The 23,996-nt window shown below is 45.6% G+C and overlaps 1 pseudogene; it reads right to left on the bottom strand.

The window, feature by feature from the left end:
- Positions 1 to 23,996, bottom strand: part of LOC130851993 (putative gonadotropin-releasing hormone II receptor) — an 85,668-nt pseudogene that overhangs the window by 11,028 nt on the left and 50,644 nt on the right.

Here is a 23,996-nt window from a genome sequence, read left to right as displayed (position 1 = left end):
TACCAAAAGGGTAGTAATCTCTAGGTCAGGATTCTAACTCTACTATTGGGTTGGCCAAAAGGTCATTTGGGTTTTTTCCAGAAGATGTAATGGGATATTTGACCTGGAGACTTACACTGCAGTTTCCACTGATGCTATTGAACTGTGTCTATTTCTCTACCTATTAGCCCAACAAACTCCTTCTAACTTTTCTACAGCATTTAGCGAGATTCTTCCTGAAGAAAGTGCTCCTAACACACTAAGGTTAATAGGTTTGAATACAACGGGAAGTGAGCCCAAAGAAAATCCCCTCCCAGGGAATTCCCTGGTGGTCCAGTGGTTAGGACTTGGTGCTTTCACTGCTGAGGGCCCGGGTTCAATCCCTGGTTGGGAAACTAAGATCCTGCAAGTCACATGGCATGGCCAAAAAAAAAAAGAGAGAGAGAAAAGAAAAAAAGAAAATTAAAGAAGTGAAAATCCCCTCTCAGATATTTGCTTTCATTCCTGCAGCTTTTCCCCTTCCTTGTAACTTTGAATGTGCTGCATCTTGGTGTTCACAGGCTAAAACTGACTGCTGGGCACTGCATCCCTGGCCCCTCTGGATCCACATCAGGGCACCAAACCCACATTTCATTTGCATTAAAGTGCCCACCTGATGGCGGGCTGGCCCAGCTCCTACCTTGGAGGCCATCTCCAGAAAGGTTTACCTTCCAGCAGCTAAGTGAGTTAATTCACTTACCGACGGTTTGGCTGCTTCTTGCCTTCCAATGGCATCTTCCTGTCACTGACCAGCTCTCTCTTTTGTCATTGAGTTTCTGTAACACTGTAGGACTTAAAGCAGTACAGATTAGCCTCAGTGGAAGACTTTGAATCACGTTGCTCCATGAATTCCAGTCCCCAGGGAGGCTGGTGGCTTGGGAGGAACCCCAAATAGCATCCTGCACCTGGGCCATGGAGCAACAATGTGTTCAAAACTCATGGAGGCCTGATCTAAGTCAGTGTGACCAAATCATGGACCAGCCATAATGCAGCACATCAGTCAGCCCAACACCTGTACAGTGGTTTACTCGATATTTCTTCAAATTATTTTGTGTTTTAAAACTTAAATGGGGGATTCCCTGGTGGTGCAGTGGTTAAGAATCTGCCCGCCAATGCAGGGGACACAGGTTCGAGCCCTGCTGTGGGAAAAGCCCACATGCCAGGGAGCAACTAAGCCCGTGAGCCACAATTACTGAGTCTGTGCTCTTGAGCCCGCAAGCCACAACTGTTGAGCCCACATGCCACAACTACTGAAGCCTGCGTGACTAGAGCCCGTGTTCTGCAACAAGAGAAGCCACCACAATGAGAAGCCCATGCACCGCAATGAAGAGTAGCCCCCACTCGCCACAACTAGAGAAAGCCCTCACAGGAACGAAGACCCAACACAGCCAATAAATAAATAAATAAATGAATACATTTATATATATTAAAAAAAACCTTAAATGTATTTATTTAAATATGGAGCCTCCTGGGCCTGATCAGCTAGGGCTGCAGGCTCTCCTAGCTCCATGGGGGCTCTGGCTGTGGAGCTAGAAGTCCTTCAGGGACAAAGGATGGATGTGACCATGAACTCCAGGACCTGTCAGAGCTCAAAGGGGGTCCAGAGGGGAGAAATGGTGAGAGACCAGGCCAGCTGGGCCTAGGTAGTGGACTTCTCATATCTCCACAGGGCCATGTCACATCCTTCTCCCACACCCAGCCTTGCACAGCTGCCCCAGATTCAGGGACCAGCAGGGGTGACAGATCGTTATAAAGCAGGTGAGCTTGCAGCAATGGAGGGTGGATAGTGCTAGAAGCCAGCCTTCAGAAAAGCCACGGGCCCCATCCACCACAGTTGAAAAAAAAATAGGTGTCAAACATATCTCCCTGATTCCACTTTCTGAAAGTCCACTAGAATTTCCCAAACATGGAGTGAGGCAGGGTGATGTGTAATGGAAACCACAGCTGCCTCCAGCCTGGAAGGCTGCTTTGATAGTCACCCTCACCTAGCCTATCCTCACGTCTTCTTGCAGGTGAACAGCCAGCTTCGTCAACAGCCCCAGGAGTTTGCAGTTGGCCTTGTCAAATCGCAGGGCTCTCAGATGCTGCTAAGATCCCATCGGGGCAAAACCAAGTGGGTCCCCAGAGGGATTTGGCTTCCTTCATTTCTTCCTGAACTGCTTGTTAATAGTGGAGAACATGTTTGAGATGGAATTGTTCTGAATTCAGAAACATTCCTTCGTCCCAGAAGTGATTTTGCAGCCAATAATGAGCACAGCATTGGAAACCAAGCAGGCTACAGTGGCGCTGTTTGGTGGACATTGGAAGCCCCTGGTCGTGATCCCAGCATTTTCCAGCCCCTAGATGTGGGGGAGGCTGTACTCTGAATATCAGCCTCCTCAAAACAGCCCCTTCCGTATTTGCTCATGAAGGTAAGAGACAGGGCTGCACTCGCAGAAGCCTTGCAAAGAAAGATGTGGTTACCTTTTCAACATTAATAGGTGATGCCATTTTTGGTACTTTAAAAGTAGACTTTGTAAAAACAGACCAAGGTTGCAAGGACAGGGGTGCATGGAATCATTTCTGTGATTCTGAGGAGTAAAAGCTGCATGCTTCTTTTCTAGGAAATTACCCCTGATTCCCTTATTCAATGAGTTGGTTGAAGGTCTGCACCAGCGAAAAGGCTGGATGGCTTTCATTATAGTGATGGACACAAACACCTGTGAAAATGTGTAGTTAAGTGGATCAGGTATAACTGGACCAATGAAGGGCTCCAGTCCATGAGGGTGGGGGTGGGGAGGATGCCAAAGTTCTCACCTTATGCTGGGAAGGGGTGACATGGGAGTGTGGAGGGCTAGGAAGTGACCATCCCAGTATCATATGGGATATTCTCAGTTTAGGGCATAGGATAATTTTCAGTGTCTACACTTTTGTGATTTTTGTGGCCATATAGACCACCTGTAAAATATCAGTGTTCACTAACCTCATAATAAAGCAACGCATCTTTTGTGATTGAATGTTTGGATCCTATGCTCCGTCATGGCGGGGAGTTTAGGTGTTTTGTAATAGAAAACACTGTGATGGGAGGTGTGGTTAAACCCAAGGTCCCAGAAGCACGAATTCTGAAATATACATTTAGAGAGGCACATTCTGAAATTCATAGGAAGGAACGGAAGTGGAAAGGGCTGTCTATGTCACTATGGTCAATGGAAAACAAGGATGGCTTCCCATGCAGAGATGGAAACAACCGTAAAGATGGACATGACCAGTGAAAGCTCTGCAACACTGTTCACTTCTAGCCCATCTGGGGAGGGTTCTCAGCCCCGGGACTGCGCTCCCTTTGATAACGAGAATCATCTTTCTTCTGCTGGTCATCAGGTGTACTGTAAGGGGTTGAACAAGGGAGGACCTTCGCAGTGTCACGCAAGGCTGTTTAATGCCCTCTTCCATGTTCCAATTCTTTGGGCGACACTGGGTGCTGGAGAGAGGCCAGACTGTGTCCACACATCAGGCTGGGCTTCAGCCCCGACTCAGCCCTTCTTAGCCACGTGACCCTGGGGGCAAGTTCCCTGCTCTCTCAGTTTCCCTTCTCCAGAGGCTGTGATGCTGATTCCTCCCTCTGAGACCTGTTCAACAGGGATTGGAGATCCCTGTCCGCACAGCAGAATGTTCCTGGCACGATGCCTACCAGCGCATAGTAGGTGCTTAGTGCATGGCTTCAATTGCAAAAAGATCAGGAGGTCCATGGCTGGACAGACTCCAGTCTGAGTTGCAACTGGTGTGCAGAACACAGCATTTCTCCCTGATGTGCATGTATTATAAAAATCACAGAAAAAAATTTTAAATGTACCCTAATCTTACAATTCTTTTTTAAAAAATTAATTAATTAATTAATTTATTGGCTGTGTTGGGTCTTCATTGCATTGCATTGCATCAAGTGCGGGCTACTCTTCGTTGTGCTGCACAGGCTTCTCTTGTTGCAGAGCACATGCTCTAGGCTGGCGGGCTTCAGTAGTTGCAGCACTCGGGTTCAGTAGTTGTGGCACACAGGCTTAATTACTCCGAGGCATGTGGGATCTTCCTGGACCAGGGCTCAAACCCATGTCCCCTGCATTGGCAGGCAGATTCTTAACCACTGTGCCACCAGAGAAGTTCCTAAGCTTACAATTCTGACACAGCCATTTTCATTCTCCTTTTGATCTGTCATCACCTCTGCAACATTGAGTTTTCTGCTTAACATTATAATGTGAATGTTTTTCCTTTTGCTAGCCAATCTCTTCCAAATACCACTGAGTGAGGGTGCCTGGCTTCTCTATGTGTCCTGATGGCTGGGCCTGGAGATTATCTTCAGTTATTCACAGCTCCATCGACCTCTCCAGTGGACATCAGCAGTATCGCGACTCTTAGACCTCATTGTCCAACCCATCACTTTGTATAATTCTAGAAAACATTTGTAAAGCACTTTCCAACATACACTGTGAATTCAATATATTATTTCTTTTCATTTTTTTTTTTCATACAAGATTGGGTGCTTAGACAAATTCCCAGGAAAGTTGTTAAAAAAGAATAAAGATAATGAACATTTTTAATGGCCTTCAGACAACTGACGAATTGCTTTCAGCTCAACAGTTCAGCAAACATATATGGGGAGTCTACCTCAAGCCGTACCTTCTCACCTGTAGTGACAAGACTGACCCATCACTTTGAATGTGTATTTGTTTTACTGCAACTAGGGCAGCACTACATATTATTGTGTTTATTTTTTTTTCCTGGTTAAATAATACCCTCTGGTTTGTACTGGAGATCTGTTTTTAATAAGTTTTCCCTTGGATTTGATTAATGGGCTTACATCTTAGCCAGCCATAGGAACCTCCCAAAGCAGCGCTGTGCTGCAAATCAGTTCTCCTGCCCAAGCTTTGGTTTTGTCATCCAGAGAACAAAGGGGAATAGATGTCCGTTAACTCGTGTGCAGCCGCCCTGGGAAAGAGGTGCTGCCATTATCCCATTTTTCTGATGTGGAAACTGAGGGTCAGTGACATTGAGTAACTTGTCCAAGGTTGCTTGTGTGGGTAAGTGCCAGCTCCACCTACATTGTGGGTTTTCCACCATGCTGTATGGTTTGTTCTCAAAGACACTCTGGGGGGACTTCCTAGGTGGTGCAGTGGTTAAGAATCCACCTGCCAATGCAGGGGACATGGGTTCAAGCCCTGCTCCAGGAAGATCCCACATGCTGCGGAGCAACTAAGCCTGTGTGCCACAACTATTGAGCCCGTGTGCTGCAACTACTGAAGCCCACACGCCTAGAGCCCGTGCTCCGCAGCAAGAGAAGCCACTTCAATGAGAAGCCCATGCACCATAACGAAGAGCAGCCCCTGCTCCCCGCAACTGGATCAAGCCTGTGTGTAGCAATGAAGACCCAACACAGCCAATAAATAAATGAATAAATGAATAAGTAAATAAAGACACTCTGGGGGCAGAATTTTGTTGGCAAATGTAGAAGTCCTACAGAGATTAATTGGGAAGGGATTAATTATCATCTCCCATCATCTCCAGGATGGGCCAAAGTGTGATTTTGTGTGTGTTTGTGTGTCCGCATGGCACCCCTGCCTCACCCCTCCAGACCACCTATTTCCTGAAGGTCCACTTGTGCCTGGTGAAAAGAGTCGGGGGCCTCCCAGCAGGGGATAGATTTGTACTAGCACCTAACATGGCTGTGCCCTGCAGCACCTGGAGACCACCAGGTTCCTGTAAGGCATCCCTGCTCCCTTACTCTTCAGCCCTGCATCTGCCCTCTGTCTTCATGGGCTTTGCAAATCAAAAGACCCTTTCCATTAACTTGAACAAGTTGGCCATGGAGTTTTTTCAAAAGAGACATTCTTTCCCTTGTTGGAAAATGGAATCAGAGTCTAGGAGAGCTTCTGTTTTAAGTAAAGGCTGTAGCAAATCATCAGTAGTTAGAGTCTCCTCTGGTAATTTATCAAGGAAATTTCCTCTTTGCGTAACAACTCATGGTTTCCAGAGTTCATAGACCAGAAGAGATGAAAGGAGCCAGAGAGCCCATATATCTTAAGAATTGTAAAGTCAAATGTCTACAGGAGCCGGAAGTGATAAGAGTGAGTGAAAACAGGACAATAGGGAGTGGTGGGGATTGTGGGGAATGGAGAACACATGTCTCTTGTACGGGAGCAGCACTGCTCACTTTCCCCAGACTGTTGCCATGAATGAAATAGGCTGAGTATTGCTTCACCTTTTATTCTCCACAAGATGCTAGATCTCCGTATTTTTAGGTGAACTATCCCATTTTTATAAATGAGAGATAGATTTGAATTCTAAGAGGCAAACAAAAAAAAATGCAGGCCAAACGCCAAACATATCTGCAAATTGGCTTTGACTGAGGGCAAGCAGTTTGTAAGATCTGAGTTACTGGCACCATCTATTTTACAGATGCAGAAGCTGAGACCCAGAGAGAGGGAATGACCATTATCGATCACTTTCTGCCAACAGTTTAGGGGCCTTCAGATAGAAGAAGCTGTATTGCCAAAGTTCAGAACTGTAAAATTCTGGAAGCAAATTTGAATGCAATAAGGGCTAACTGCAAAAGTTAACTTTTATTGACTACTTGTTACATTCTGGGCCCCGTGCTGGGACATATCTCGTACGGTCATCGTAGCTACATATTTCGTCCACTTAACAGATGAGGAAACTGAGCTTTACAGATGATAAGTCAGAATAAAGGGTGGACCAATGTACAAGAATGCCTGACTCCGTTGTCTGTGTTCCGTCCGCTGTTGTTACCTATCTTCTTATGTAGTGAGCCTCCTGTCCCTGGGTGGACCCAAACAGAGGAGGTATTGGGAAGAAGATTCTTATATTCGGAAGGAGGCAGGACCAGATGCCCCTGGCTTTTCCCTCAAGGTGGAGTTTCTCAACTTTGGCACTATTGATATTTGGGGCAGGATAGTTCTTTGTCGTGGGGGCTGATCCCGTGAATTGTAGGACATTTAGCCGTCCTCTATCCAGGGATCTTCCCTAGATGCCAGCAGCCCTCATCTCCTCCCCCAGTGGGAATGACCAAAATTGTCTCCAGACATTGTCAAATGTCCCCTAGGGAGCAAAGGCTGTCCCCAGCTGGCAAACACTTCTTCAAAGTTTGAGATGTTTATGAATCTATGATTAGCAGATTTCTAATTAGCTCTGGAACAACGGAAGGGAAGGGAACTAAGATCTCTGCATCTCACAGGTGCCTTCCGTGCATTATTTCATAAAGTGCTCACAGGAGACTGGAAGAGAGAGTCACAAACCCCATTTCACAGTTTAGGATACAGACACTCAGAAAAGTTAAATCACCCAGGTCACACAGCCAAGTCACGTAGAATGTGATCTACAACACGTCTATGTCATAGTGCACTGGGCTTTCTACTGTATTAAGAATTTTGGGACTTCCCTGGTGGCGCAGTGGTTAAGAATCCACCTGCCAGGGCAGGGGACACGGGTTCGATCCCTGGTCCGGGAAGATCCCACATGCTGTAGAGCAACTAAGCCCGTGCACCACAACTACTGATCCTGTGCTATAGAACCCGTGTGCCACAACAACTGAGCCTCTGCACTGCAACTGTTAAAGCCCAAGTGCTTGCAGCCCGTGCTCTGCAACAAGAGAAGCCACCGCAATGAGAAGCCTACACACCACAACGAAGAGTAGCCCCCACTTGCCACAACTAGAGAAAGCCCAAGCACAGAAACGAAAACCCAATGCAGCCAAAATACATAAATAAATAAATAAAAATAATTTTAAAAAAAGAATCATCCAGATCTCTAGAAAGATATTGTAGAAAATATGAGTGAAAACTGCGTGGTTTATTTTATTAAGCCAGGATAATATTGGTTCCAAAACGAGATAAAAATATATGACTAATTACTCAGAAAAAAAAATAAGAAAATAGATTGTAGGTCAATTTATGTAATGGATGTAGATACAAATAACCTATATAAAATATTACCTAAAAGAATCGAAAAACCTTTAAAATAAATAAATCATAATCAAATAGAGCTTATCCTAATAATAATAGTATTATATCAGAGAATCTATCTGAAAAAAATCAAATTGATTTGAAAAAATTCAGATAGAGGCAGGAAAATATATTATGAAGTGATAACTGTTGTTTTTAAACCACTTAGCAATAAAATGGAAGTTTTCTTAAGTTGGTAAAAGTCATGTATTTAAGTTCTATAGCAACTTTTATTTATTTATTTATTTATTTTTTTTATTATTTTATTTTATTTTTTTTTGGGGGTACACCAGGTTCAATCAACTGTTTTTATACACATATCCCCATATTCCCTCCCTTCCTTGACGCCCCCCCCCTCGATTCCCCCCCACCCTCCCCGCCCCAGTCCTCTAAGGCATCTTCCATCCTCGAGTTGGACTCCCTTTGTTATACAACAACTTCCCACTGACTATTTTACAGTTGGTAGTATATATATGTCTGTACTACTCTCCCGCTTCTTCTCAGTTTCCCCTTCACCCCCCGCCCCCTCCCATACCTCGAGTTCTCCAGTCCATTCCCTGTATCTGCTTCCCTGTTCTTGTCACTGAGTTCATCAGTACCATTTTTAGATTCCGTATATGTGAGTTAGCATACAATATTTGTCTTTCTCTTTCTGACTTACTTCACTCTGTATGACAGATTGTAGTTCTATCCACCTCATTACATATAGCTCCATCTCATCCCTTTTTATAGCTGAGTAATATTCCATTGTATATATATGCCACATCTTCTGTATCCATTCATTTGTTGATGGGCATTTAGGTTGCTTCCATGTCCTGGCTATTGTAAAGAGTGCTGCAATAAACATGATGGTACAAGTTTCTTTTGGGATTATGGTTTTCTTTGGGTATATGCCCAGGAGTGGGATTACTGGATCATATGGTAGTTCTATTTGTAGTTTTTTAAGGAACCTCCAAATTGTTTTCCATAGTGGCTGTACCAACTTACAGTCCCACCAACAGTGCAGGAGAGTTCCCTTTTCTCCACACCCTCTCCAACATTTGTTGTTTCCAGACTTTGTGATGATGGCCATTCTGATTGGTGTGAGGTGATACCTCATTGTGGCTTTGACTTGCATTTCTCTGATGATGAGTGATGTTGAGCATCTTTTCATGTGTTTGTTGGCCATCTGTATGTCTTCTTTGGAGAAATGCAACTTTTATTTTAACAAAGCAACTTTATATATTTTCTTTATGATTTTGAAAAACACAGAAATGCCCGGCTATTACCACTCCTCTTTAACATAGGTAGTCTTGCCAATATTAGAAGAAAAACAAAAATTTAAAAAGAAAGAGAAAAGAAAAATAAATGTACAAAGAGATAATACCTCTTTTTCTTTGGAAGATACAATCATCTTCATAGGAAAGCAGAATCAAAACTAATGAAAGAGTCAAACACGGAATTCAGATACATGATCAACTTATAAAAAATCTATAGCATTTCTCTACATCATTAGTAACCAACTAGAAAATATAATAATGTAAACATAATATAATAAAAACCAAGATACTCTTCACAATAGCAGTAAAAATTTGGAATAACAAAAGAATACACAAAACCTCTATGGAGAAAGTTTACACATTTGCTATTAAAGAAGAAAGAGAAGATCTGAAAAGTGGAGAGACAGTCATACTCTTTAATAGCGTTCATGTGGTAAAAATGTCAATTGTCCCATGTTAAGCTATTGTTTCAATATAGACCCCATCAAAATTGTGGTCGAATTTTGGGGGGGCACTCCATAAACTTATTCTAAGATTTTTTTTGCACAAATAAATGTCCATGAATAACTGAGGGAAGTTTGAAGGAGAAAAGCAGAGGATGTAGTAATGAAAAAAGTATGGAAAAAGAACATTGCATTGGGTGAGTGGAACAGAATAGAGTTCAGAGACTGACCCATGTGTGCATATGGAAACTCAAGATATGAGAGAGGAGCTCCCACAAACCGGTGGTGGAGCAATGGACAGTCTGGTGATTGGAGTTGGGAAAACTGACCCACTAAATGGAGGTAAATAAAACCCTAGATTCTCTATTTAATATCACTGACAAAGGCAAGTTCCAGATGGAGTGAGACAAGTTTGAAAGGTAAGGCTAGAATCTCAATAGAAGATGATGTAGGAGGGCATTTTTGTGGGACACTGCAGCGTGTGTGTGTGTGTGTGTGTCCCCAAAGCAGACTAAAAGACCAAAAAAAAAGGAATGGATTTGATCATAATACAATTAAAGATTTCTGTTCAGTGAAGTACACTCTGGAGCAAGTTCACAGGCGGATAACGAAACTGAGCCATGTTTGCAATGTCAGAAACGGACGAGGGACTAACGAAAAAATCTGAGGAATTTCTGCGAAACAGGAAAAAGCAAGAACTGCAAGGGAAAACTGGGCAAAAGATGTGAGGCGGGTCACAGGAGAGGAAACCCCAAAGACTAAGAAGTCAACGAAGAGATGTTCAAACTCAAGCGGCACACAGAGAAATGCAAATTAAAACAAGGAGTTAGCACTTATGCCTATCGGGTTGGCAAAACCAATAACACAGGATTGTTATGGTTTTGCCAACCATAACAGGTTTATGTGAAGTGTCAGTGGGGATGTGGGGATACAGAAAACCTCGTGCAGGGCTGGTGGGAAGGTTTAGATGGATGCAGCCATCCTGGCCAGTCCCTGGGCTGGCTTTAGGATCATCGGGGTGTATATGTGCACCCCATGGCCCAGCAAGTCCTCCCTGGATATTACTTCTCAAAGCAACTCTTACACATCTCCAGAGGGTGATATATACAGGATATTCATCCTAGGATTGTTGGAACATTTGGAGGTATTCTAGGGGTTTTTCCATCCCCCCAGGAACAGGTACATAAAAAGCGATGGACAAACATTGGAATACTATGCAGTAGTTAGCAGCATGGATATAGATCTTTAAAAACATAGTGCTGAGTAAAAAAGTAAGCAGTAGGAGATTTATAGCCCAAGAGCATTTATGTATATTAAGTACTTTCACACAAATATATATGCAGTGACACAGGGTTAGAATGCCCATGAGAAACGGGAGTGGGGTAGGAAATGAGGATAAAAGGGAACAAATAAGGAAATGACAGATACCTCGAATGGACCAGTGGTGAGAGTGAGCCATGAAATGAGGGGTGCAATGAACTCAACCAACACCTTTCCCCAAAGTTAAAAAAAACATTTTTTTTTTTTAGAGGAAACCACGCTCTCTGCCATTATGCTGGTGGGAAATGGCCAGATTTCCCACCCATGTGTCGTTTGCAAGCCTGACTTTCTCCCTTATGGCTGAGGCCTGATCTTGATTTTGTGTCTTCCTTCCACAGCCTCTCCCGACTTCATGCCTATCGTGTGGAATTTCCCAGCCTTGCATGTCGTGCGGAAAATCAAGCCCCATGTCTGCACAGCGAGGGCGGGTGTATTGTCACGAACAAGCCCAGGAAATTCAGAATGATGTAATGGTCATGGGCCTTCTGGGTGAAAATAAGAAAAAGTCCTCACTTCACATCCCTGCCAACATTTGCAGGCCATAAATAGGAACATTTGAGGTGAAAAATAGGGAATCGTTATGTAGCTGCCATGGAAATCTTTGTCCTGGGAGACATTTAGAAGAAAGGGGCAGGACAAAGGACTGTAAGACATACTTGCACTGATGTATTTTTTTTATCCCCTCTCCCCATCGCAGGCCTCTGGATTATGTGTGATGCAGTGCAGACCATCGAACATAGATACTATGATGACAATGATAACAACAGCAGCTGCTACTTATTTATTTATTCCTCTGCTATTTATTTATTATACACTCAGTGCCAAGTACCAGGATGGGATCATCACATAGATTACTGCCGATTTTTATGACTCCTCTTGTGCGCAAGGAGTTGGGTCCCATTCTGACCTGAGAAAGTAGATTCCTGAACTTTTTAAAGACCTTCCAGGCTCTTGCTTCCCGAAGGCATCTACTCTCCGTGGACAGGGCAATGGCAGGAGGCCTGGCTCCCATTCCTAAAGCAGGATGCTGTGTGCCCTAGGGCAAGGCACTCAACCTCTCTAAGCTGCAGATTTCTCACCTGTGAAATGGGTATACAGTCCCTGCCCTGGCCAGGTCAGCAGGCTGTTAGGAGGGTCACATGGGGGCTTGCAAAACATTCTTTGAATGAAAGAATACGTTAATAACTTACTTTTAGGCTCTGTAGTATCACATGGGTTCACCTTCACAGTCTCATTATTTTGGGTATGAGATTAAGATTTAAATTGGGGACTTCCCTGGTGGTCCAGTGGTTAAGAATCCATCTCACAATGCAGGGGACACTGGTTCAATCCCTGGTCGGGGAACTAGGATCCCACATACTGAGGGGGCAACTAAGCTCATGTGCTGCAACTACTGAGCCTGTGTGTCGCAACTACTGAGACTGCATGTCACAACTAGAGAGCCCACATGCTGTACCTACAGAGCCCACATGCTCTGGAGCCCTTGTGCCACAACTACAGAGCCTGTGCACCACAACTACAGAGCCTGTGCACCACAACTACAGAGCCTGTGCACCACAACTACTGAGCCTGCACATGACAACTAGAGGGAAGCCCACCTGCTACAACAAAGAGCCTGTGCACTGCAACAAAAGATCCCACATGTCATAACTAAGACCTGATGTAGCCAAAAAATAAATAAATTTAAATAAATTTTAAAAATTAAAAAAAAAAGATTTAAATTGGTGGACTTTGAGTAATGCATATTACCCTCCATAATGTGGATGGGCCTTGTCTAATCTGTTGAAGGTCCGATCAGAACACAGACTGACCCCCCTGCCGGCCCCCCGCCACCCACTGCAAGCAAGAAGGAATTCTGCCAGCAAATGACCTTTGGACTCAAACTGCAACTCTTTTCTGTGTCTCCGCCTACCAGCCTACACTGCACATTTTGTATGAGGCAATTCCTTAAAATGTCTCTCTCTCTGAATGTATGTGTATATAAAATACACATATATACATATATTATATATGCACACATATTTATAGACACACACAGATACAAGCCCACAAACACATATCCTGGTGGTTCTGTTTCTGGGTTGTTGTTTTTTTTTAAGAACTGTTTTTGAGATTCAATTGACATACAATAAACTGCATATATTTAAAGTGTACAATTTGATATTTTTTTTCTTATTAGTAATGTATATATGGCAATTCCAATCTCCCAATTCATCCCACCCCAGCCCCGCCCCCCCTTTCCACCCCTTGGTGCCCAAATGTTTGTTCTCTACATCTGTGTCTCTGTTTCTGCTTTGCAAACTTGTTGATGTGTACTCTTTTTCTATATTCCGCATATATGTGTTAATATATAATATTTGTTTTCCTCTTGCTGACTCACTTCACTCTGTATGACGCTCTCTAGGTCCATCCATGTCTCTACAAATGTTCCAATTTCATTCCTTTTTACAGCTGAGTAATATTCCTTTGTATACATGTACCACATCTTTATCCATTCATCTGTTGATGGACATTTAGATTGCTTCCATGTCCTGGCTATTGTAAATAGTGCTGCAATGAACATTGGAGTGCATGTGTCTTTTTCTATTATGGTTTTCTGTGGGTATATGCCCAGCAGTGGGATTGCTGGGTCATATGGTAACTCTATTTTTCGTTTTTCAAGGAACCTCCATACTGTTCTCCATAGCGGCTGTATCAATTTTCATTCCTGGTGGTTCTGTTTCTTGAGAGAACCCTAAAACAGATCTCCGAGTCAAAACTGTGTGTTATGCGATGCCTCTCTGGGAAGAACCAGCCCTGAAATGGACACCTTGGAAGGCAGGTGAAGGGCGCAGCACTGGTGCCTCTGAGTTGCTTTGCTGAGCAGGGAGCTCTGGGTCCTGATACTGAGAAGCTGAGCACGAGGCGGGGGCATCATGGGATTTCCCCAATTTGTCTGAGTGATGAAGTGTTGCCCACTGCCCGCAGAGCTGACAAGGAACAAAATCTATGTTCCGTGCTCTATCCACCATTTGGAGAACGAGAGAAGAAAAGCATTTGGATTTTTTATGAACGCTCTCGTGAAAGTGTGTGCTGTGTTCGTCCGCTTCTTCTCCACCCCAAAGCCTTGCTAATTACCAAAAGTTATGTTCTTCCAGTGTTGTATTACAGTTTCTGTGGGAGCTCAGACATTAACTTTCCAGGCTTCGACATTCTGGAGTTTTCCTTTATAACAAGTTTCTCAACCTCAAGTCTACTGACATTTGGGGCCAGATGATTTTTTGCTGTTTGGGGTTGTTCTGTGCATTGTAGGATGTCTAGCAGGCTCCCTGGCCTCTGCCCAGGGCCCACCTGCCCATTAGTCATAGTAGAACTTAGGCTTATGGTGCTTTCAGGGGCTTACACAAATGTTTTAATTTTAATTTAATTTTAAAATCAGAAGAAAAAAAGTGAATATAATAATAAAGAATATATACTAACGAATCCAGCCTGGATTATATTTCTCTTCACACCAACTTAGTATTTTGTTTGTTTGTTCGTTTAATTAATTAATTAATTGGCTGCATTGGGTCTTCATTGCTGCACACGGGCTTTCTCTAGTTGCGGTGAGCGGGGGGCTAGTCTTCATTGTGGTGCGCAGGCTTCTCATTGTGGTGGCTTCTCTTGTTGCAGAGCACGGGCTCTAGGAGTGCAGGCTTCAGTAGTTGTGGCCCACGGGCTCAGTAGTTGTGGCAAATGGGCTCAGTAGTTGTGGCTCATGGGCTTAGTTGTGGCACGTGGGATCTTCCTGGAGCAGGGCTTGAACCCGTGTCCCCTGCATCAGCAGGCGGATTCTTAACCACTGCGCCACCTAGGAAGTCCCACACCAACTTAGTTTTAAAATATAATTTTTAATGTATTTTCTATGGAGGAAGGGGCCCATGATGGTGAAAGTGGTGTAGGGCCCACAAAAGTCTTCCTGTATAGCTCACCTCTAGCCACTAGATGCCATTAGCTTTCCCCTTTCCAATTGTGGCAACCAAAAATGTCTCTAGACGTTGCCAGGTATCCTGGTTTGGGGACAAATAATGCAAAAATTGGCCAGTTGAGAATCACTGCTTTACACTATACTATACTGTGTCTAAGTACTAAGTACTATACACTGTAAAAGTAATAATTATTCAGTCAACAAGCATTCAGAAGACACCTCATGGGAGCTGTGTGCTTGCTCTGGGGAGTGTAGGAAGAATGGAAGAATAGTATTCTTACTGCCCTGGAGTTGCTTGGGGAGTGACAAAGGAACCAGGTGAGGTCCATAAGCAGGCTGGAAGACATAGGGACACATCAGACCCTCGGTGACCAAGGAAGAAGCAGTGAGCAATTGATTATGGGAGTCAGGAAGGATTCTCAGAGATGGGCATTCTGAACTGAGTCTTAGAGGTTGAGTAGCAGTTTTTCGGGTTGGAATGAGAATGAGGGGAAGGTCCTAGGTCTATAAATAAGCGTGGAGGGGTGTAAGGGCACCCCAATGTCTGCCACTGGGGTCACTGCAACCTTTTAAAAGCTGGACATAGGCCCCTTTGTAATAAGTAGAATAGGTGGGTATTTAGTTCCCTGGAATCAGGCAAATACTAATTTCTCCTTGAATCCCCTGAAAGATTCATTTCTTCTGTCGGCACCAACAATAACATACGATGTGAAATACCACGCGCTCTGACACCATGTCCAGGCCCCGTGAAGTCCAATTAGAAAATTAACGTTGATTTCAGATTTATCAGATTCAAATTTTGACTTTTGTCCAGGGGAGAACAGGGGCACGGTGTTATTACAGGCTTGTATTTCACCTTCTCGAGGAAGGAAAGGAAAGACACACGTCGTTTTGACGGGATCCAGAGCCCAGCTCGGAGAGAGGCACCCTATTTTACAACGGGGCTGCTGTCTAGCAGGAGTCTTGCCTTGGGGATGCTGTTTAGTTTCTGGGCCGTCATGCCAAAGATGTGAAATAGAATGCAGTCCCTGGGCCGACGCCGGCCTTGCAGGCAAGGGGATCCGCTGGCTGCAGGGCTAAATGGTCCTGGCACAATGAGAGCTCTCAGACTGGCACTGGCACTGGGGGCTGGGAGGGAGGATGCTTCTGAAACTTTCAAATTAGCCCCAGTTTGCACTCTGCCTAGGAGGAGTGGTGCCTGCCCTTCTCAGTGTACTCATAAAGGCGGGCCTGGAAACGCTGGAATTGGGCACAGTTGGGATGACCCAGAGCCCTCACTGCTTCTCTGGGGCTGTGGTATTTGTTTTTTTTTTTTTTTTGGCTGCACCACGCATCTTGTGGGATCTTAGTTCCCGAATCAGGGATTGAACCCAGGCCCCGGAAGTGAAAGTGCCGAGTCCTAACCACTGGACCACCAGGGAACTCCCTCATCTTCTCTCTTAATAGCAGAGCAGCCCCCTCCCCACACCGCCTTCCCTTCCAGGAGCCACACAACAAGGACAAGGATGTGGGGCACTGAGTCCCTCTTCATCACCTAAGAGGCGGGGCTGTGCAGGTTCGGATCCTTCTTCTGCCACTCAAGTCCATGGCCTCGGGAAAATTGCTTGACCCTGTCAGATGACGGTGGAACCAGACAGCGTTGTATAGGCTCTTTGTGTCTTCACGCGTTGACCACTGCAGCAACCGAGGCGGTTGGGCATAGAATTGGCACTATGGGCATAGAATGAGCACTTGGGAAACTTCAGTTCTTGGTGTTACCATTACTTTGACTTATCGCCACCGTGAGCATTGGAGGTAACAGGCATACACTGCTGAGCAACGACGCTGATGAGGCTGAGCACGCAGGGGTGTTCACCCTGCAGGAGTAGGTGTTGGTACTAGCATTTGCTGAGCTACTCTTAGCAACTCTGTTATGACTGGGATTATGACTGGAGAGATCTGGACACAGAACTGTGGTCATTCTGCAGGAGAGGAGTCCAGCCTGCCTGATCCTGTAAGGAAGGAGGGGAAGGCCTCAGGGTTCCCATTTTACAGATGTGAAGACTGGGGCTCCTGAGCTGGCCTGTAACGTGCCCAAGGTCACACATGAGGTGCAGCAGAATCAGTAGCCTATAGACTCAGGGCCACCTGCCCCTGTCCCAGGCAGCCTTGGATAGTGGAGAAAGTTTCCCTGGGTTCAAAGCCCACGTCCCTCCCTAAACTCCTCCCCCCACGGCCCGCAGACGTCCTCTGTATTCCCTCCTGGACCGGTGACTGGCCCAGTCCCCCCTCTCTGTTGGGTACACCGGCAGTCCCACCCAGCATCGCTATGGCCACAGAGGGAACAGAACCCACCGCCTTGAGCACCATCTTAAAAAAAAAGAAAAGAATTTAATACTTGCAAACGCAGCCCTCAATATCTCTCCAGGCAACAAGATCCGTCTACAAACCTGAGAAGTTCAGATTACCAAGTTTCCAGGCCTTTTTACCAACCCAATCCAAAAACAATCCTGGTTTTATAACTCAATAAAAAGGACTCAAGCGCTTTCATGCAGAGCAGGGCAGGCGGGCCGCGCAGGCCTGGGGGCAGATGGGGGAAGCGATCAGTCACCCGAATTGGGAGGGGGTGGGGGAGACTGCCAGGCAGGGGGCGGGCGATCTTCAGGCCCAGAATGCTCCTCTGGGGGGAAAAATAGCCAGAAACGTCTGTTTCCACATCCTTGATGGGATGTATCCTTAAGACAGGTGACAGGCGACAGGCCCAAGAGGCAGCAGGACAGATCACTCTCCTCTCTAACAGATGGGGAAACTGAGGTGGGGGGCAGGCGTCAGGCCCGGCCACTGCACAGGGTTGTGTAGATTTCCAGGAGGAGATGTGGGGGTTGAGGGTGGACAGCGAGTCTTTGCCGCAGTCCCAAACCTGCTCCCTGGCGCGGAGCTGCCTCCACCTGGAGGGGGCGCCCTGTTCCAGCTTGTGCGCCGGTGCCTCAAGGGCGCGCCTTTGGCCTCTTCTTCCTGGACAGCAAGTTTCCTGCAGGGTTTCTGCGGATTTCTCCGGTCAGGAACCCGGACAGCCCAGAGCACGTTTTGTCCTGCCCTGGCATGCTTTTTCCTGCAGTCAGATGGTCCTGGGTGGGTTGTGGGCGTGGTCAAATCTCAGGCCGTGAGGATTTAGCCTCCGTTTCCTCTGGGCCTGAGGGAAATGAAGCTCTCCCTTGCAGAGTTAGCTGAGGGTTAAATGAAGTGATGAGGCCAGGGGCTGGGGAAGAGCTCCCGTCCTACACGGTTGGTGGCTGTGGAAACTGGTTCAATGAATTGACTTGGGGATTCAAATCAACAACCTTTCTATTCTTTGACCCAGCAATTCCACTTGTGGAATTGATCCTGGGGAATAATTTGAACAAAGGGCAAAGGTGTATGGAGGAGGAGGTTCAGGACCACCCTGTGTGGTGTAGGAATGAAAACTGACAAATACCCAGCCATTAATAAAGGGCAGGTTCAACAGAGAAGGTGCCCAGCAACCCACTCCTTCCCCCGCCATCCCCAAACATGCTATACTCATTGAAGAAAAATCAGGTAGGTCTACACTGAGTGATCAGGAGTGAAACCTAAGTTAACACACAGACACACACACACACATACACACACACACACACACACATGCACAACAGATTATGGAACACTATGGAGGGCATTGTTTGATTTTTGTATTGAGTTATATATTTTCTTAATATACATAGATAAATCTGGAAGTACCTACCAACAGGATTGTTTACAGTGTTTATCCCTTTGGGATAAGCATATGGGGACTGTCTGCAATCTACTGAATCCATTTTATAGTGTACGATTTTATTTATTTATTTATTTATTTATTTTATTGGCTGTGTTGGGTCTTTTTCGCTGTGTGCGGGCTTTCCTTAGTTTCCGTGAGTGGGGGCTACTCTTCGTTGTGGTGCGCGGGCTCCTCATTGCTGTGGCTTCTCGTTGCGGAGCCCAGACTCTAGGCGTGTGGACTTCAGTAGTTGAAGCACATGGGCTCAATAGTTGTGGCTCACGGGCTCTAAAGCGCAGGCTCAATAGTTGTGGCGCCGGGCTTCGTAGCTCCGCGGCACGTGGGATCTTCCTGGAGCAGGGATTGAACCCGTGTCCCCTGCATTGTCTGGCAGATTCCTAACCACTGCACCACCTAGGGAGCCCTATAATGTATGATTTTTCAAAAATGTAGCCTGCATTAATTTTTGAATCAGAACAAAAAGTATTCCAGTTTGGTTAAAAAAAAAAAACAAACCTGAGCAAACACAGGAAAAGCATGACAGCAGAGTAGCTGCTCAGTACATGAAGTTCTGTCCATGGGACCTCTTGACCTCATCAGTGCCAAGGAGCAACTTTGAAATTTATGTGAGCATTTGTCCCCTACTGAAAGCCCACAGGTCCAGCTCAGCAATATTTGGATAAATTACAATGGAAATATACAGGGAAAAGAAGTCTCATTGAAAGAAAAAAAAAGGAAAAAACCTGACTCTACATGCATATAAAATCCATATTACAACATGCTGGGCTGCAAACTATAAATTGGAAACATGTGAAGTTGCCCTATATTGGCCTATAGATAGCATTTTTAATACATCATCTTGAAATTGAGCCATCTTCATAAAGCACCTGAGGATGGGAAGGCGAGCGCTGGACTTAGAGTGCTGGGTGAGAGACAGGCTGTTGCCTGCTACCCTTGGGCACATTTGTGGCCTCTTACTTCAATGCAAAGAAGTTGAAAAAGAGCTTACTCGGTACCCCTGCCCACCTTCCCAATTGCACAAGGCAAATGCCAAACAGATGTCCTCAAAGGGTGGTAAAATGAAATGAAAGGCACATTTAGGATTTATAGAGCTGAAAACCAACAACCAGTGGAAATTAGGGCTCTGATGAGCACAAAGCTTGCCATTAATGCATTTTTTTTTCACCATAGAACATGCAAATTGGTTTCCAGATTTTCAGACAGTCAGCAGGAGATAGAAGAGCGATGTAGCCTAGAATGATAAAATGATGGGTCTGAGCCAGGCAGCCAAAGCCTTCAGGATCTGGCAGAAACCTGCCTGTGCAGCCGTGATCCCCCTCCCCTGCACTCTTTGATCCCCCACTCTCTAGCGTACCATCCTTGATCCCCCCACACTCTAGATTACTATCCTTGATCCCCCCACTCTCTAGCATCCCCGTCCTAGTTCCCTCCACTCTCTAGCATCCCCATCCTAGTTCCCTCCACTCTCTAGCACACCATCCTTGGTCCTTCTACTCCCTAGCATACCCATCCTAGATACCCCTACACTCTAGCATACCTGTCCTTGATCCTCCCACTCTCTAGCACACCGGCTGTCATCACCACCACTCTCTATCATACCATCCTTCATCCCCCCACTCTTTAGCATGCCCATACTAGGACCCCCACTCTTTAGCATAGCCATCTTTTATCTCCCCACTCTCTAGCAAACATCCTTGATCCCCCCACGCCCTAGCATACCCATCCTAGATCCCCCACTCTCTAGCATACTCATTCTAGATACTCCTACTCCCCAGCATACCATCCTTCATCCACCCCACTCTTTAGCATACCCATCCTAGATCCTCCACTCTCTAGCATACCCATTCTAGATCCCCCACACACTAGCATACCCATTCAAGATCCCCCCACTCCCTGGAATACCCATCCTTGATCCCCCCACGCCCTAGCATAACCATCCTAGATCCCTCACTCTCGAGCATACCCATCCTTGATCCCCCTACTCCCTAGCAGACCCATCCTTCATCCCCCCCCACTCTCTAGCATACCCATCCTAGATCCCCCAATCTCTCGCACACCATCCTTCATCCCCCCCCACTCTCTAGCATATCCACCCTTCATCCCTGCCACTCTCTAGCATACCATCCTGCATCCTCCTCCCTTCTCTAAACTATCTAACAATGCCATCCACTTTTGCCCAACATTTAAGTCCCTGCGTGATGCTGAATTATATGCTGGCCTCTCTCTGAACCTGTCATGCCTTCGTGTTTTTCCCTTTATCTGGAATGCACTCGTAGGCTCTGAAATCCTCTGGGAAGCTTGGGGACTCGGGAAAATGTTACCTCTTCCTTGGACAGCCAGCCATCAGCCCAGGAAAGGCCTCTCTTCTGACACCTTATTGCCTTTCCTGTTCATGCCCGTCTCCCCAGACAGGAGCTTCTTCAAGGCAGGCATTTTAGTCATCTTAGCTCTGGAGGGGAGGGTAGTGATTTTCACTGGTGAGGATCTCACAGGCTTTTCCTTCCCACCCATCACATACTATGCACTTTATTGAATGAATAAATGAGTGAGTGAATGAAATGTGGTCTCTCCCAGACACCCCCATCTCAGCATCCCACCAGAGAACATCGTGGGAACTTTGTGTGGCGGAAAGAAAGCCATTCCTGGAGGGAGCAGACCACCATTTATCTAGATCTACTATCTGCCTAGGCACTTAAAAGACATTAATCTCATTTAATTCTCCCATTTTCATTTTATGGATGCAGAAACAGATATTCAGAGGGATGAAATACTTTGCCTAAGGCCACCTTTTATCATGTCTCAGGAACTTGGGGTGGGGATTGGAGGAGAGGAGAGACTGAGACCCTGGGCTAGGCGTGCCAGAAACAGAAGAAAAGGATGGTCGGTAGGTTGAGCTCTTGGAAAAGCCTGCTGACCGCAGGAGTAAATGTTAATTTCAAGTTCATTATTGTCTTTGTGAGCAAATGTCTGCTTATCTTCCAAGACTAGAATTCCAGGAATCTGTGACCTTTATGTGGTTGCTCTCTTAAGAGGCTGATAATAGCCTAATGATATTTTGTCCTCATAAACACCCAATTAATTAGATAGTATTAACATTATTTAATTTCAGATGAAAAAACTGAAGCTTAGAGGAGTTATTAGATTCCCCATAATTTTAGGTGGTTGAGTCAAACTTTGAAACTGAGGGTCTGACTCCCAGCCTGTATGCTTCCAACTGTCCCATATGGCTTTTATTTCCCTCTTCAAGGTTGGTACCCCAGCCAGGGCCAAATGTGGAAGTCCTGGCTCGGTCTGGCAGGTCACATGCTCCCTTGGAATTGGAGTCAGGGTAGAGGCAGGTTCAAATCCTCTGCCAGGGCACTGTGCCTTTCAGAGTTCATTCGGTCCGTCTGCAAGTGTACACCGACTGTGTGCCAGGTCCTGTGCTTGGCACTGGGGAAATGTCCTTGTCCTGGAACCCACAGAGCTGGCAGACAATGAATGACTGAGCAGTTACATGAACAAGATCATTGCAAGTAGCAGTAAGTGCATTGAAGGCACTTCATCCCAAGCCACCCGACTGATCACTTGATGAGTAGGATAGTCACCCTCCATGCCAAGGAACACTGGAACGCTGCCTTCCAAAGACTGTGTCTAAGACCAAGGGCACAGCCACGCTGATTCAATATTCATCTTTGTGGGTCTCTCTCCTGTGACGTCTCCTGGCAAGTATTGTATCAGTTGGGGTGCATCCAGGAGAACAAGCCACAGTGGGCACGGAAGGGGATTAACGTGGGAATGGACTTCACAGGAGGTGGAAGACTGAAAGAGAGCTGAGCCAGAGGTCAATGCTGGAAGCAGCTGCCACCCATGGGGGTGGGGGGCAAGAACAAGAGCACTGGGGTTGGGGAGCTTGGAGGAGGGGCTTGTGGAGCTAGGGATCAGACCCCTGTGACAGGGAAAGAAATTAGACTGCCACTGAGTGCAGAGTCATGGTGAAGGGTGATATTGCTGGGTGATACCAATAGGAACAGCAGGCAGAGCAGAAGGAGGCTGTGCTTCTCGCTTCCTCCTGCCACCCAGTCTCCTGCGAGTGACCCACTTGGCAGAGCCCACTAGAACAAGCTGCCTGGTGGATCTGAGGAATGACATTTGCACACCCTGGGCCCCAGCATCCCTAAACACAGTGTAGATGAGTGGATGTAAAGCTGAGAGAATATAACTGATGCTGTCACTTACTAATTCTCTGATTTATGGAAGTTTGCTCAACATCTCTAAACCCGACCTGTGAAACAGGCTGGTACTGGTCCTACGGTTGCTTTGGTGATTACTGGAGATACTGATGCAAGCTGCCTGGCACCTATAGGTGCTCATTGACTGGTAGTTAGTGGGTTGTCTGTTTTTTATTGTTGTTGTTTTTCTTTAAATTGAAAAGGACCCAAGTAAAGTTCCACACATAGGATCTTATAACTGTGAAAGGGCAATAAAGACCTCCCACGTCCAACTCCCACTTTCTAAACAACTTCCCTGCTTTTATTTTTCTCAATAACACTTATCCCTGGACAAATTGCAGCAGAATTTACTTTTCAAAAATCCTTCTTTATTTATTTATTGTCCTTCTCTTCCCACTAGAATGTGAGCTCCAGAAGAGCAGGATTTTCATCTGCTTTGTTTTCCCAGGACCAAGAACAGGGCTATTTAGTTGTGCTTAATAGCTACTTTTTTTTTGAATGAATGAAATAGCAAAACTTCTGATGGGAATTAATTCAGTGTTTTCCTTCCTTCTTTCCCTCCCTCCCTCCTTCTCTCTTTCCTAGAATACTTGCTGATAGCTGCTATATTCCAGGGACATTTAAAGAACCATAAGTTGTAGGCATTTTAACTTTTAATTCCCAGTCACCACATTACTTGTCAGCCCCTTGGCCTCCGAGGCTGAGTCTGATTCTTCTGTTGCAATCCGATCATCTGGCTTCAGGTCCTAGTCCCACCACAAGTTGCTGGTGTGTTCTTGGGTCATTCACTGATTCATCCAACAAATATTGAGTTTGGTTATGTGTCCAGTGCTTTGTTCAGGACTAGAGATAAATTGATCTATGCCCTTTATCTCTCTCTCTCTCTTTTTTCTTTCTTTCTTTTTTTTTTTTACAGCCAATTAACTTAATAGTGCCTGTGTAACTTAACATCTCTGAGCCTAAAGTTACTCATTTGTGACATGGGCATAGTAATACGAGCTGTCAAGGTTGTTGCGAAGAAAGGTACTGAGACAAGAACAAG

Source organism: Hippopotamus amphibius, chromosome 4 (assembly GCF_030028045.1).
Source record: "Hippopotamus amphibius kiboko isolate mHipAmp2 chromosome 4, mHipAmp2.hap2, whole genome shotgun sequence".
In the NCBI taxonomy this organism is placed as follows: Eukaryota; Metazoa; Chordata; class Mammalia; order Artiodactyla; family Hippopotamidae; genus Hippopotamus; species Hippopotamus amphibius.
Note: the sequence above shows the minus strand (reverse complement) of the source record. Positions and strands in the feature narration are given on the sequence as shown.